Below are 16,262 nucleotides of genomic sequence, written 5' to 3' on the forward strand. Positions count from 1 at the left end.
TGTAGGATCATGGTGACATACAGAGTTACGGGTTGGCAGCTGGGACAATATTCATACAGTTACACTCCACTAACTTCACAACAATGCCTGCTTAAAGAGCACCCTCTTTAATGCTTTCCTGAAAGGAATCAATTCGATGATCAAGCGAATCTTTATTGAGAGAGCATTCCATACTTTGAACAGCAAGTTTTAGGAAGTTTCTCCCTCCCACCCTTGTTTTCTTGAATCTGGGCACCACCAAGAGATCTGAAGATATAAGATTCTGGGACTGGGAGTGCCTCATAACTACAGCAGCACACGGAGGCATCAAAGGCAGCAGTGAAATCCAGTCTCAGGAAATACCCGAAGAACCACTTTCCAATTAATGGAAACATTGCATTACAAACAAAACCGATAAAATGCCCGGTTGATGCAACTAAAGGAAACTGCATCACATCACTAGAAACGTGCTGCTAAGGGTTATTTCAAAGCTGTTACGTTATAGTTAGGAGAACATTTCAGTGACAATGACATTTTTAAAACATACAGAACCACTGAGATTCACCAGTTATAGTTATCTCAAATAACTATAACTTGCGTCCCTGCATCCACAGTTTTCTCACTGAATAATTTCATTGCAATGTTGCAGTGATATTATCAATGATTTCAGAGATGCCATGAGTGAAGATTTGAATGTTTAGAACGTAAGGTTGACACTGAAGTTTTCACCCAACTATAACGTTACCTTAATCTTTATTTTTTCAGTGACTTTCTAGTTTTTTTTTAACCTAAAACCAGCCTTCAGCTGTGTGTGGTGAGCCCAGTGGACAACCCTGACAGGCAGACAAACCCACACCGTGCACCGCCTTCGGCCAGGCCTTGTATCTAACACACTGGCGCAGCTCCCCCGCCTCAAGCCACTTTGGGCCCCAAGGACCCCATCCCCTGGGCTGAATTACATTCAAAAGGGGAGGGGGGTCACATGGACCCCTTTCCTGAGCCTTAATAGGCCCCAAGGACCCCATCCAGGACCGGCTTTAGCGCTGGCGGTACCCTGTGCGACAGTCTTTTTTGGCCCCCCCAACCCATGACCACCTTCTCGGATTCCCTCACTAACACCCGGCAAATGTGGCCCTCATCTCCCATAGCCCCCCCCTTTCACATATCTTCATTTGTTTTAAAGCCCTTGTAAAGGCTGGCTTTACTAATCCACTCACTTATGCAAATAAAAAATATTTTTGTTCTTGGCAGCAGGCATATAAACCTTCTACGCTACTTTATCGGGAGTCAAAGCTGGCAAAAACTTCAGTCTCTCTCCCTTGCAGGAACATTAATCACAAGAGGTATTTTGACATTTTTATTGTTTCCTGAATGCTGGACACACACAGAACTTTTCAGCAGGTGCTTTTAAATGGCAAGTTTCATAAGTCACTGCTAAACACAGTGCCCCCCCCCCTGCGATCAGCACCCCACAGCCCAGGGCCACACCGCTCGCACCGCCCTAAAGCAGGCCCTGACCCCATCCCCTGGGGCCTGTGTTCGTTCTTGGTGGGTGCCCAGGGGCCCAACCAAACAACAAGCTAGGCTCTGGGGGAGCCCCAGGGCCCCCACAGGCCCATCTCGCATACACCCATCCTGGGTTCTGTAGGTGCCAGCATTGCTCCTGCCTGGCGGGAGAAGCTGTTTCTGTTTGCTCCTTCTGGGTTTGAGCAGACGTTTGTTTCCCTACCCAGAAGAGCGCAGGTAGGGAAACAAAAGTCTGCTCCCACCTGGCAGGGGCATTTTTAATGCTCCTGCCAAACGAGAGCAGCTATGCCTTCCTGGCCCGTGCTAGTGGGCTCCCCAGTACACAGTAATTGAGCCAGCCCCGGGAGGTGGGGTCCCTGGGGCCGTGACAGGCTAAGGGAAGGGGGCATGTGTCCCCCACTCCCTTTGAAGTTCATTTCAGCCCACGGAATGGGATGTTCGGGCCTGTTAAGGCTCAGGGAGGGGGCGGCATGCCCCCTCCCCCTTTATAGTGGAATCTGACTCCAGCAGATGGTGTCCCCGAGTCCTATTAAGGCTCACCCACCCCCCTTACCTTATATTACATAGCAGCCCTGCAGAATGTGGAGGGGTGGCCACCCACCTACCGCCTGTAAAGCAATATTCTGTGCGGCCCTCAGGGGCCTGGCCCGCCTCAGGGGGCAGGAGGGGTTTGATAGTAGTGTGTGTGTGTGGGGGGGGGGTTTGGAGAAAAAAATTGCTGTGGATTTGTGGATCCTTTGTGAATTTGTGGCAACATTTTTTTTGAAAGTTACAATTCCTTTGAAACAATTAATGAGGAAAACACGTTTTGAGACCTCCCTCCTTTTTCTCTGCCCTTGCTTGGTGGCTCACCCTGAAACTTTTGAAGAAGGAGCTGTAAAGGAGCTTGTAAAGTTTTATGAAGATCCGTCAAATGACGCCAAAGCTGTTAGGAAACAAAAATACTTTTCCTATGAAAATGTGGTCATAACTATAATTACCCCGTGGCAACCATCACTGGGTATTGTTACACACACGCACTTTTATCAGCTTACTTTTAGAGGCTTCTGGGACGGCACACTCTTGTGCCAGGTGTGTGTGTGTGTGACTTACCTGAAGGGCCATTCAATGCCAGCTGTTGAGTGAGGAATTTTGGAGCCCTTGCCAAAATAGGCTTGTGCCTCTTGGACACTCTCTTTTCACACAGCAATAAATCCATTACTTTATATAATTTGTTGCAAGGAGGTGCCCCCTTGCGGCACATGCTGTGGCCACTGCCTACAATGTCTTTAATGTAATACTGGCCCTCTGCTTGGTAGGGACTGAAAATTTGAGTTGTATTAGACAAAATAACTTTGCTAACAAGAAATACTCCCTTGTAAACTCATGATAAAATGAACCTTCCTTCACTTTAAAACGAAAGTACAATAACTCAGACTATATTAACTTAGTACCTCTAGTTTGCTTCTTCTCTTTGAGGTAAAAAACACACAAATCCTCCTACAAATATAAACCTCACTGACCACAACAGGTGGAAGTAACACCTTAAAACAAAGCGTGATGTAGCCCAGCGGTAAGAATGACCGCCTCAGGTGCTAGAGATGCGGGTTCGAGCCTTGGCATCCGCGTAACTTCCTGTGATTCTGGGCAAATCACTTAGGGCCAGATGTAACAAAGGTTTTTACCCATTCTGTGTCTATGGGAAAAAGTTTTCGTACATATGGCCCTTAATCTCTCCGTGCCCAAGGACAGCGCCTTGAGACCCTCATGGGTGATAAGCATTTACATATATTTACAAGCACGTAAAAAATATAGTAAAAACTGTTGGACATGGCTGACATAGGAAGTAAACTGCAAGCTATTACTAAAAGAGACTTGGATATGTTATGTGAGCATATGCTTTCCTGTCTTGTGCCTGCTCTCTCGGCCAAAAGTTTGTTAACGCTTAATTTATTTCCCTGATTGGCAACGTCATCTTAAGCATGTGTGGGGCCCGTGGCAATATATTTTGTGGCCCTTTTTTGAGTGACTTTGGATGTTTTATCCCCTTGGAGCATATTCAAATCCTCATGATGTCGCACAGTGTCAAGTTATATGTTAAAACTTCAGAAATGTTAGCACTCAAAAACAGCCAAAAGCTCAAGCTACCTGGTGCTCGCCAGTCCGATGGTAACTAAACAACCATGAATAAGAATTTATAAAACAATTGCTGTTTAATTTGTCGCTAGTTAAATTTAATTGCAACATTTTATGTGGAGTTCAGTGCCTAACCATCTTGTTACTCCCATTGTAGGAACAACATGTTAAGAGTGAACTGTTAAATGTTTCTTGATTAGAGCATGATATTAAAGTAAGACATATGCACACAGCACATTAAATTGTAGCTTTAGTTGCTGAATATGTGTAATTACAAATATAACCCCCTTCACTACAGACATTCCTGCTGCAACAGTGAAAATTAAAGAGCTGCTCTGAGGATTTTCTCAATTCCATTGGTTAAAATCTCATAACTTTCTCTTAATTTCTCTACCACTGTCTTATTCCTCTTTATATGTTTACACCTCCCCGACAAGGCAGTTACTTGTGACCAAGAGTAAAAAACAAAATTCAAGAGATGGGCAGAGACATAAAGCAAACAGTACAACAAGAGACATAAAGTAGAGGGAGAAGTGGATAGAGGTGTATATTCTATAGGTACGGTAGGAAAAAGAAGTTAAACAAGCATTTACAATGCAACGGGTCTCGCGTTTGCTCATGTTAGAGCTGATCGCGTTGTAAACTCCTAACCCGACTTTTCACCTATTGGGCAAAAGTGCATTTATGTACATAACCCGAAAAAGTTAAATTAACTATGTAAGCGCTCGACTTCTGCAAGCGAGATTGCGCTCGTAAATTAGAGAAAAAGAAGTCCACGAGCCCGATGGAAAACAGGGAGCCTCGCATGTTTTCTGTACGTGGTCGCTGCGCTCGAGGAGGGCTAGCCACCAGAAAAGGCATGAGGTATGCTTGCCTTCGACTAATGAAAGCAAGCAGATTTTATTAGGCAAGCCCATGAACCAATAAAAAACACTGATGTGAAGTTGACAGGGCTCCGAGCCCTTTTCTAAATACAAAAGCGTCTTGCTGCGATACGCATGCGCGAGCGCATGCAACGCAGGCTCGACCCTAAAAAGCGTCTCGCTGCGATATGCATGCGTGAGCGCATGCAACGCAGACTCGACCCTAAAAACGGAGAAAGGGGGGACGAGAAGAACAAGTCATAAGAGGAAGGTTTAGGTAGTGGAAGAGAGGCTTCAACAAGTTGATCACCAACTGCGCTGACAGTCTGGGCCCCATGAAACGAAGGAACACAGCAAAAACTAGAGGGTAAGTCAGCTGAAATGCAGAAGACCTCAAACTGACCATGTGAGACTGTAAACAACTGGAACGGAAATGGAGAACCATCAAAGGGGAAGTGAGAAAGATGCTTCCAAAGCCGCTCCGAGGAGGTAAACCCAGCTCATGTGAGAAGCCAACATGAAGGTCCTAGTTGAACGAATAAACGCCAGCTCCAATGGCAGCAAAGATATCTTGGCAATCGTCAAAGAATGCACCACACCAACAGCTGCCACAGGAAACATCAACCCACACATCACAGAGGCCCGGGCACCAAAAATTTAAGGGAGCTCTGTTTGGAACAACTTTTAATTTTATTTACCTGTTGTTTCCTACATTAAGCCTCATGATGCTAATTAGTTAAAGGCTGAGATAGAAAAATATAAAAAAGTAGGAAAGAGCAAAAGTTATTTTTACCAGGGACCCTTTGAATGGTAGAGGATTTGGGCAATTGCCCACTTTTCCCGTGCCTTAAAGCGTCTCTATCTCAATTTACTTCTGCAGCAAAATCTCAACCACATATAGTGACCCCCCCCCCCCCCCCCCCCTCAACTGGAGCCCCTGGGCCTCTCCAGGAGACTCCTAGTACAGAAAGAAACCAATACAATTAATAAATGCGAAACCATTAGCAAGGAGGAAACCACAACAATCACAAAGACCATTCACTCTGGGGCCCCAGTGGACCCCGGTTTCCAACACGTCTTTGACAAAGGAGTAAACCCTATCAGCAAGACCATCAACACCTCAATCAGTACCGCCATCTACCCGGAACCATAGAAACAGACAGGCGACAATACCCTTCTAAAGAAACACACGGCTGATGGGAGCAAACTTGCAAATTACTGACAGATATCCCTCCTTCCCTACCCAGCAACAGTCCTAGAATAAGCTATCAACAAGCGCCTCCCTGACCACCTCACCAAACACCACCTTCTGAACCCAATACAATCATCATTCAGATCCAACCACAGCATGGAATCCATCCTTATAGTTGCAACAGAGGACATTGGGATAATCCTCAGCAGGGGGGAAATGCAGCCGTCATCCTTCAAGAACTATCAAGAGCCTTCTACTAAACCGCCCACCCCATTCTAAACTGACCCCTTCACAAAGCAGGCAACCAGGGACAAGCCGTCGAATGGATCTGTTCCTTCCTCACAGTAAAAAACTCAAACTGTCAAAATGCTCCCTACTGCTCGGAAGCACGAGATCTTATTTGTGGAATCCCATAGGGCACATCACTCAGCGTAACGTTCTTCAACATCTGCATAATGTCATGTGAGCTCACAACTTAAACATGCTCACCTACACAAACAACACACCGCTGATACTCTCCCTCTTGGAAAAAAAACACCTAATACCAGAAACAAGTTCACCACATGCATGACAGAAGTGGCCACCTGGATGAAATCTAACTACCTCAAATTGAACTCGGAGAACACCGAAGTGGTAACCTTTGGGAGGAATGCCTCGCCATGGAACTCCTCCTGGTGGCCCACGCACCTTGGACCCACGTCTTACTCACAAGAGAGTAACCTCAGAATCATCACAGGCAACAAACTGGACATGACTGCCAAAGTCAATGCAGTGGTCTTGGCCTCCTTCAACAACCTAAGGAAGCTGAAGAATATCTTCAAGGGGAACCAGACAACACCAGGAAAGCAATCACCCAAGCCTTCACCACCAGCAGACTAGACTATGAAAACACCCTGTATGTCTGGACAACCAACCAACTCACAAGAAGACTGCAGAGCACCCCAAACGTAGCAGCCAGACTACTCCCCAACCTCCCACACAGGCCCTACAACACACCACACCTTGGGAAACTCAACTGGCTCCCAATACACAAGTGAGCACTCTTTGACCTCCTCACCCACACCTACAAAGCTCTCTAGAACGCTGGCCCTGCCTATAGAAACAGCTGTGTTCACTTCCAACCAACCTTCCAAAAACCACGCTCTGCAGCTCTCTCACGTCACACAACCCAAGCATGTACAAACGCAGAGAAGGGGGCCGCGCGTTCTTGCACCTGGCAAGTAAAACCGAGAACTACCGTTCACAACCCATCAGAGACTTCTCTCTTCTTGACTTTTGCAGGAAGCTGAAGACCTGGCTTTTTCGAGAAGGGCCCCCAGGGCTGGATGCACACACCTGCTACGTAGCGATACAGAGAGGTAATGTAGCTAAGGAAGTGAATAAGAGAGCGGGAGAGGCAGTGAGAGGTAGATATAGATAGAGACGAGAAAAAACAAAGAGATGCAAGGCAGAGAAAGAGCAAAATGAGAAGAGGCATAGAAGAACGAATAGGAAAAGAGGAATGGGGAAGAGAAAAAGGAGTCAAAGGTAGGAAGAGAAATATGGTATAGAACGAAAAGCAGAATTGAGAAAAGGTGAGCTTTATACACAAAGAGTTGTGAGACTGGTGAAAAGGAAGAGACGGCGAGGTAGAGAGATTTATCAAGAAAGTGGTTGAGAGAGACATTTGAGGCAGAGATAGAAGTGGAGGTCCAAAGAGAGATGTGTAAGTGTAAGAGCGATGAGGAGAGAGAGAGAGAAAGACTGAAAGAGATAGAGGTAGTGGTAAAGAAATAAATGAAGCCAGAAAAGAGTGAAATATTTAGAGAGGTGGAGGAAAGGGGACAGAGGATGAACAAGAGAAAGATGAGGTAGAGAGGTGAGGTAGAGAACTAATGGTGGAAATGTAGAGGTTAGGAAGTGAGAGAGAAAACGGTGGGGTACAGAGAAGTGAGGGTAGTGAAGGAGATGTGAGAGAAGTGAGTGGAGAGTTTGAGAAAGGGTTAAGAGAGATGAAGAAAGGTAGGGTAGTAGAGAGATGGAGAGAAGTACAGAGAGGTGAGGTAAAGATTGAGATGAGGCTGAGTGGATGGTGAAGTGGGTGTAGGACAGTTACAGTGAGTTCAGATGGAAAACGTGCATTGAGGTACTGAGAAAGGTATGAGGTAGCGAGAGGTGAGGGGAGATCGAGAGTGACCGATGCAGATGTAGGCACAGAGAATGATAGAGAGAGTGACGCGGTCATGGGAGAGAGAGGTAAAGAGAGATAAAGCAGGGAGGTGTCTTGGGTATATAGAGAAACAGATGCAAAGTGGACCTGGGTGAGGCAGAGAAAGCTGAACTACAGAGAGAGGATGAAGGCAAGAGAGAAGCAGAGCTAGAGAGAGAGAAAGGGGAAGAGAGAGGGTTAAAGTAGAAGTGGTTGAATTATTTTAGGAAAGAGAAATGATTATATTTCAATGTAATCGCCACCAACTGCCTGCGAATGTGAGGGTTCAGGCTGTGAAATCGAGGCCTGCCCTCTAAGGGGCATATTTATTTTTTAAAACAAAGCACTGCAGCATCCAAGGTTGCATCACTGAGTTGCACAAGGGGGAGAAGCACAGAGCCGCATTTATTAAAAAAACATCTGCTGCTGCTTGCTACCCCTGTGCTGGTGCAGACCATACTGACTAGCCACGCACAACCTTTGCACCATAGTGCAGACATCTTTCTGTTCTGTTTTGCATAGGATTTGTTTTGGAAACATCCCTGTGTATGCAAAATCCTATGACTAGACAATTTCCTAAAGATTCCGCACATTGTGCATATGCTGGTCAGTGCACCACACATGCAGTGACTAGAACATTTGCAGAAATTAAAAGATTTCTCTAGGTACGCTCCCGCTTTAAGAAGGCATTTTTTGAAGCAAAACCATCTGTCTTAGTAGATGAGGCTTTGCGTAAAAAAATATACATTCTTATGCTAATCCACCAACTTTACCTTCAAGTAATGCTCTCTTCATACAAAGTGGCGCAAAGCTCTAGCAGCGATGAGAAAATAACACCTTTCCAGCTCAAAGTAACTTTCTTACTGCAATGTAAACACCCTTGCAAGAATTTGGTGTGCTTTGAGTCACTTTTCGTGACTGCAGAGCTTATGTGGCCCCACGTTTCTGTTAGGCATACTTGGCTGCCAAATTAGACAAGCATTTTCAATGCAACGGGTCTCGCATTTGTTCGAGTTAGAGCTATTAGCGTTGTAAAGCACAAAAAAAAACCGCAGCGCGATCGCGCTATGTAAAATGCAGAGCAATCGCGCTGCGTGGAAAATAAACAGATAGAATAGTCCGGACTCCAGGCTGAAAACATGGAGCCTCGTATGTTTTTGGTACATTACTGGTGCTGTGTAGGTGGGCTAAACACCGGAAAAAGCATGATGTATGCATGCCTTTCACAAACGAAAGCAAGCGGATTTTAAAAGGCAAGCCCACGAACCAATGTAAGTGACTGACGTGGCATGGGCGTGGTTTCAAGCCCAAAGAGGGATTACAGAATGGACGGAGCACTTAGTGCTCGCCCATAAAAAAGAAGCCATTTTTATGGGCAACGTTATTATTGTAGGAATTTCAATTGTCCCAATCACTTTACCATGAGACCAGCGGCAGCCGCCGCATAACTCGAGTACTGGGGGGAAAGGAGATATTATAAATATATTTTTTTTTAAAGCACTTACCTTGCCTCTGTCCCTGCCGCCTTTGCTCTTCTTCCGGTATCCCGGCATTCACTGCTGGGACACCAGCACAGGCTCCGCAGCAATCCTGGTGCTGCTTTCATGCAAAACCTATCATTTTAGTTATCTTCTTCTGGCACAGCCAGTGGGGCGACGCTCCTTCGACATAGCGAAGGAGAAGCCCCTGCATGAGACCCCCTTGGTCTGTGGGGGTTATGGGCACTTGCCCACTTTCGTGTACCTTAAAACGGGTCTGCTTGGTGTCAAACATTTTTTGTACTTTATTTTGAGAGAAAGTAAGAAAGTGTTAATGGCCCAGGGCCACATAATTTAAAAGCTAGGATTTCTAGACAAGTCTACTAGTATTGACGCAGGAATCCTAGTCACCGCACCACATTCACCCTGTTATGCCAACTCTCCACGCGTTCCTTTCCCAGAGTTAATATGTAGGGCGACTCGAATTATGTGATTATGCGGCCACAGCGACTATTGCATATTTATAGATTACCTGTTTTTGCCACATACTCTATCTTCTGCCACATAATCTGCAGATTTTAACTAAAAAATGTTTCTAGCTCAAACGGTTCAAATGTTACTAAAAATGCAGCGAGACGTGTTGTAGAACAGAAGAATGCTGTTTGCAAAGCTGGATTGATCAAATTGTAGTTGCTTATTGCTATATTTGGGTATTAAATTGGTACTAATGAGGTGCAACCAATGCCCCGACAGTGTTACCAAGTTTAAAAATGAAGAAATAATGAAGTAATATGATTACAAAAATGTGCTGGATTATGCTGCATAATTTGCCTTTTCTTGCCACATAATGTACTCTACCCTGCTGCATGGGTTGGCCCTCTCCTGCTGCATAATTCCAATGGCCCTGCTAATTTGGTAAGGCACAAGCGAGCAGGCAGCAGTCATTAAACAGTCCTGCTAGAGCATTCTGAGGTCCTCTTCCGCTCCAAAGATAATGCTTACTTTTATGTTTTTTCAGACATCTCCTATTATTTTCGTAATATGTATACACCTTGCTTGGAAATATAAACAAGTCTTGAAAACATATATATATACGTGCAGGTGCAACTGATTAATGTTCTCCGAGCCTGAAGAACACTGCCTATGTTTTCACCCACCCATACACATGCTTCTGTATGCTCAATTTTAACTTAAAAAATAAATAAATAATAATAATAATAATGAGGGAACCCCGCGTAATTTCCACAAGTGCCAAGAAGTGGTTTAACCCTCACACTCCACTGGATTTTGTGGCATCAAGGCAGGCCTTAGCGCTGGCGGTACCCTGTGCGACAATCTTTATTTGGTGCTCCCTCCCCAAGGCCTCTTCCTCAGATTCCCTCACTACCACCCGACAAAAGTGCCCCTCATCTCTCCATAGCGTCTCTGTCACATACATTTCATTTGTTTTAAAGCACTCATAAAGGTTGGCTTTACTAATCCACTGAGGTATCCACACAAAATACAAATCTGTTCTTTCCAACAGGCGTATTAACATTTTGCGCAGCTTTATGACGAGTCGAAACTGCCACTAGGCAAAACTAAGATCTCTCGCTTTAGCAGGAACATTATTCACAAGAGTTTTCTTTACATTTTTATTGCTGCCTGAAAGCTCGACCCACAAGGAACTCTGCAGCAGGTGCTTTTAAAACGTAAGTTATTGCTCCACACAGCGTCCCCTCCTTCGGCCAGTGCCCCTCCTTCCAGGTCTGCATCCAGTGCGGCCACACTGCCCTAAAGCAGGCCCTAAGTGGCATTACTCACAGACACTGGTGATCTGCAGCTTACAGTTTGAGGTTTTGCTACTCATGTGTCACAATACCTTGGGCGTATGTAAACACCTCTTTTGTTTGTGCTCTTGGCACACCCACAAGCACAACAGAAACGTTTTTATCATAGCCTGGGGGAGCCCGAAGGTTGTCTAATACAAATACAGGGGCAAGTAAAAAATATAATATAATTAAAAAAAATATATATAAAAAAAAAAGTACCTCTTCCCGTCGCTGTCGCCTCGCTCCTCTTTTTGTGGTGTCCCAGCATTCACTGGGACACCAGAACAGGCTCCCCAGCAAACCTGCCACTGCTTTCATGCTAAACCTAGCATGAAAGCAGTGTCAGGATTGGTCTGAACAACTTGGACTGCCATTCAGACACAGCCCTGGGGTCGGGCAGTGGAGAAACCCAAGTGCACATGCGTGTTTGGCCAGCCTGAGACAGCCGGCCAAACAAACATGCAAACTTAGGTGCACTCTCTCATCATCCCACCTCCAGTGGCCCAGCCTTCACATCCTGCCCTTCACATGCTGCTGACTGAGCCAACAGCTGAAAGATGAAACAATAAAAAACTATTGTTTTATTTTTCAGCTCCTGGCTCAGCCAGGTGGGCGACATCGCTCCTGCCTATTTTACTTGGGACCCCCACAACCGCCTACGTTCCTTAAAATAACTTAGGGGGCCTTGCCTAGAGACGACAGGGGGAGGGGGAGGGTCACAGCTGCCAGGTGGGCCCCCTCTGATGAATCAGCCTGGCTTCTTAGTCAATAGAACATTGCATTCTGGGACTTGTAGTTTCTATTTTAACACCTTAAGTAAGGGTTAAAAAAAACTCAGAGTGAAACCATTTAAAGATCCAGGAATCGAGGACTCTTGGCTGGTATCAGCATTTACTACGCAGGCCCTTTAAAGTTACTTCTAAAACTCAGATCTTCCCACCCACTTAATTAAAAAACACAAAGTAAAAAAAAATTAATAACAAAAATAATTCTTGCTCCTACCCAGATTGCACAATACTTGCGGCCTCGCCCGCTCCCCCCAGCACCGTGTCAGGGGCCAGATGTGCCCGGAGGTGCTTTGGAAAGAGGTGGGGTGCCTCGCGCCGCCGGCCACGCCCCTCTCCCCGGGATCCCAGCACTCACCCGAGCCTCAGCACCGTCCGCGAGCCCACCTGTGGGTAAACAACCCGGCTCCGCCCACACAACGACGCGGACGGGTTACACTGGCGACCCTGGGGAGGGGTCTCGCCGCTGTGTCGCAGGGCGCCCTCGAGACGTCTGCAGCGTAAGTCAGCAGCTGTTGTGATAAATTCAGGTTCCCGTGGGAATGGGCGTCTCACGCATGCGCAGTGGCAGAATCGTGACGACGAGGGGGCTGACTTGATCTTTACAGGTCCTGTTGCCCGCGTGTAGTGTCACTGATGTTTTTATTATTATTTTATTTTTTGTTGCAGTTTTTATACAAAGCTTACTCGACCCGAAGGTATTGGAGCGTTGTACATGAACACCAGTTACATTACAAAAGGACACATTTATTTTTTGGGTAGTCACGGGGATATTAAGTGACTTGGGCAGAATCACAAGATGTTGAGCCCACGCCCAGGCTTGAACCTAGTTCTCCAGCTCCGGGCAGCTCTGGCCCTCACGCCACATCCATTCCCCCAATTTGTTGTTCCTCTGCCAGCTCATGGCTGTTTCCCCTCTCAAGTGGCACATAGAAACATGGAGGGAAATGTATTAAAATGAGAAACAAAGCAGGGAGGAAATAGTGAACAGCCGCCTTTCCTCTACTATGATGTTACGCTGCTTCTTTCTATTATGTTGCCGCGCTTTAGGCTGCCATGCATCCACCCATCAGCTCTTCCAAGTTTCCCAGGTCCATGTGTTGATGTGCTACTCCTGTCCAGTTTTTTTTTCTTTGAATTCTAGGTCTTGTAGTCTTGTGTATTCCATTATAAAACAGAAAGAAAAGTCCCAGAATTCAAACGTAAAAATGTGGACTGAAGCAGAACATCATGCATGGACTTCCGAAACTTAGCTGCTATGACCAACACACACACACACACCTTTCCACCACAGTGCTAGGGTGTATATGTTCTGTCAAGTACTGGAAGGCTTGAACTGGAAGGGGATCCTTCCTGTTCAAAAAAAGGGCTTTCACCCATTTCCCTCTTTTTGTACGCGCTAAACAATGCATCACACATGCAACCTTTAAAAATCACGGAGAAGTGAAAACACTTTTGCCTCTATTACACCTGCCTTGTGGAGGTATTAGGTTTTGGCACAAATCCTTGTCTACATTTGTTAGCAGATAAGGATTTGTGTCAAAATGAATGAGTGGTTGCATGGGTGCACCCACATAACACCCATCAAAAGTCCCCTTGATGCATAGTACTAGTATTATTTTGGCCAAATCCTGATTTGCGTTAGAAAGTAAATACCACCACAACACTTTGCCCAGGGTTTGTGTTACAAAAGTAAAATGTAACACAGAGCAAAGTGTTAGTAAACCTTGTCCACAATATTTCAATTAAGCTCTTTAGGGAAAGTTTTAAAACTTTAACCCTGAAAAGATTAAATCACAAGTGTATACATTACACTGTATTTAAATTATGACGTATGCAAACAAAAGCCTAGAAGTTGCTGTTAAACTGGTTCATTACTAGATTTGTCTCTGTGTAAACTCTGCAGGCTTCCACATAACCAAGCATCTCACCCTCTTGTGATAGGGCAGGATGTGACTAAAAGGACAGAATGTAAATTGCAGCAGCAAACTTGTGGACTGTGAACAATCGCGGGACATGGCAGCGAGCTCACATTACACCATCCCTGAACAGTCCTTACAGATGAGGGTTAACTCTGCTCAACACTGGCAAATTGCAAAAATATAGCACTCAAATAAGACCTCCTGCCATTAGGCAAGACTATCAGATGACATTGTGTCGCCAGGGCCAATTTGCCAGACCGAGGCATTAAACAACCTAATGCTTTCTAGGATTTACAGCCTTGGTTCATTTCATTTGGACCAATTGGACTCACACACCTGACAACAATGATTTGGGAAAGAGAAGCTCAGGACAGGATATGGAGTCATCTGGTAACCTTACACATCTGGTGTTGCTCATGTTTGCCATTTTGGTAAATGGACAATTAGTTTTCACCCCTTCCCATTTGGTGGGAGCTTTTGGTGGCAGACAAGCAATGTGATGTGAGGAATAAAATGCAGAGAGCTAGTGCTCAGTACTTACTGTCCCGGCTGCTACAGATCCAAGTGTCTGATTGTTTTTCCATACAGCCGGGACCTGCAACAGTACAGCTGCCTCCCTACAAATATATTCAATATACTGAGAAACATCTGACTACAGCAAGCCAAAGTGACCAAATATAAGCTCGCAACCCTCTCAGGGAGGGAGGAGCAAACAACTGCGACAAATAAGAGTAGAACTATGAGTTATGAAGTTTACTAGTAAGTAATTAGGAAAGTAGATGTGCTTTTGATTTTTTTTTGTTTCTGCAGGAATTTATCTGTAAAAGCCTGATGGATTGGCCCCACCACCACTTTGGGGTGCTCAGGTGACAATCGGAATCTCAGGTCATTGGGCATTACTGTTAGTCATCAAGCCGGCTCAGGAATGACGGTGCCACACTCACTCTCTTCATTAAAGCATAATAGTGCTTCACATTATGAGCTTGAGTGACTTTGACTGGGCTGCAGTCCTGGCTGTAGTTTGACATGTTGAGGGTACAGGGGGGATCAGATTGTCGGTTCCAGGTCACAGGGGAGGCTTGTGGATGGGAATACATATCAACACTGAGCCTGTGGAAAGAGGGTAAGTCTGTTTACTCCTGTGTGTTCCATGTATCTTTCATTACCTACTGTTTAATGACAGCTGCAAGCCTGTAACACCCACGCTCCAAAATTAGTGGGCTCCTCAATCTTCAACCTCCTCTGTGATGATGACGCGATCTTAGTCCGTCATACCCAGGTGGGGCTACAGGAGCTTCTTAACACCACAAGAGCTATTCTCTGACCAACAGCTTGACCATCAACCTTGGGACCACCAAAACTACGATGTTTAACTGCAGGAAAAACAGAGCCCCTGCATGGTTTTGGGGAGATACCCAGATCGAAAACACAAATAAGTAAAATTACCTGGGGGTCATAATTGACAAAAATGTCTCTTGTCTACCCAAAAAGAAGTAATTAAAAGGAAGGGCCTGGCTGTTACACTAAAAATCTTGAAAAGGAAAAGGGAAGGGCCATCATAATGTCCTTCTTTTGGGTATTGCAAGCAAAACTGATCCCAACAATCATCTATGAGAGTGAGCTATTTAGGGGCGGTGGCGCCAGAGTCCTGGATAACTCAACGGCTCGCTGCTACAGAATTATCTTCTGCCTCCTTTGCTTCACTTCACCCAGCACAGATTCACTTAGAGTTTGGGCTGCCTAAACAGTCCTTGGCCAGAAGGGGAGTGTTGGAAATGGCCCTTTTTGCAAAGTTATCCCCAAACATTTTGCATTCTTCCTCCTATTTTTGAAGGTCTGTTTTTGCTGGTTTATTGTCTCTGCGCACTTTACCACTGCTAATCAGTGCTAAAGTGCAAGTGCTCCCTATAGAAATTGTACTGTTGATTGGTTTATCCATGACTGACATATTTGATTTACTGGTAAGTGCCTAGTAAAGTGGACTAGAGGTGCCCAGGGCCTGTAAATCAAATGCTACTAGTGGGCCTGCAGCACTGGTTGTGCCACACACATTAGTAGCCATGTAAACCTGGCTCAGACCTGCCACTGCAGTGTCCGTGTGTGCAGTTTTAAACTGCCAAATCGACTTGGCAAGTGTACCCACTCGCCAGGCCTCAACCTTTCCTTTTACTACATGTAAGGCACCCCTAAGTTAGGCCCTAGGTAGCCCCAGGGGCAGGGTGCAGTGTATGTTTAAGGTAGAACATATACTAGTGTGTTTTATAAACTAAAGAAAAGGTAGGGTCAGTGGCGTAGCGTGGGTTGTCAGCACCCGGGGCAAGGCAAGTAATTTGCGCCCCCTAACCCGTGGATTTTAGCACTTGCGAGTGCGAGCGCGCCCCCCCCCAGATGTTGCGCCCGGT

General features: G+C 45.6%; 1 protein-coding gene across 4 annotated transcripts in view; it reads right to left on the reverse strand.

Moving 5' to 3' along the window:
• The window catches only part of LOC138266884 (phospholipid scramblase 3-like), an 88,771-nt gene extending 76,298 nt beyond the window's left edge, over nt 1-12,473 (reverse strand). For 2 of the 4 annotated variants that reach the window (XM_069215609.1, XM_069215607.1), the window contains exon 1: nt 12,156-12,283. The gene's annotated coding sequence lies outside the window, so the exon portion shown is untranslated. The other 2 variants (XM_069215606.1, XM_069215608.1) reach the window with 2 other exon arrangements.
• Nucleotides 12,474-16,262: the final 3,789 nt, after the last annotated feature.

Source organism: Pleurodeles waltl, chromosome 12 (assembly GCF_031143425.1).
Source record: "Pleurodeles waltl isolate 20211129_DDA chromosome 12, aPleWal1.hap1.20221129, whole genome shotgun sequence".
In the NCBI taxonomy this organism is placed as follows: Eukaryota; Metazoa; Chordata; class Amphibia; order Caudata; family Salamandridae; genus Pleurodeles; species Pleurodeles waltl.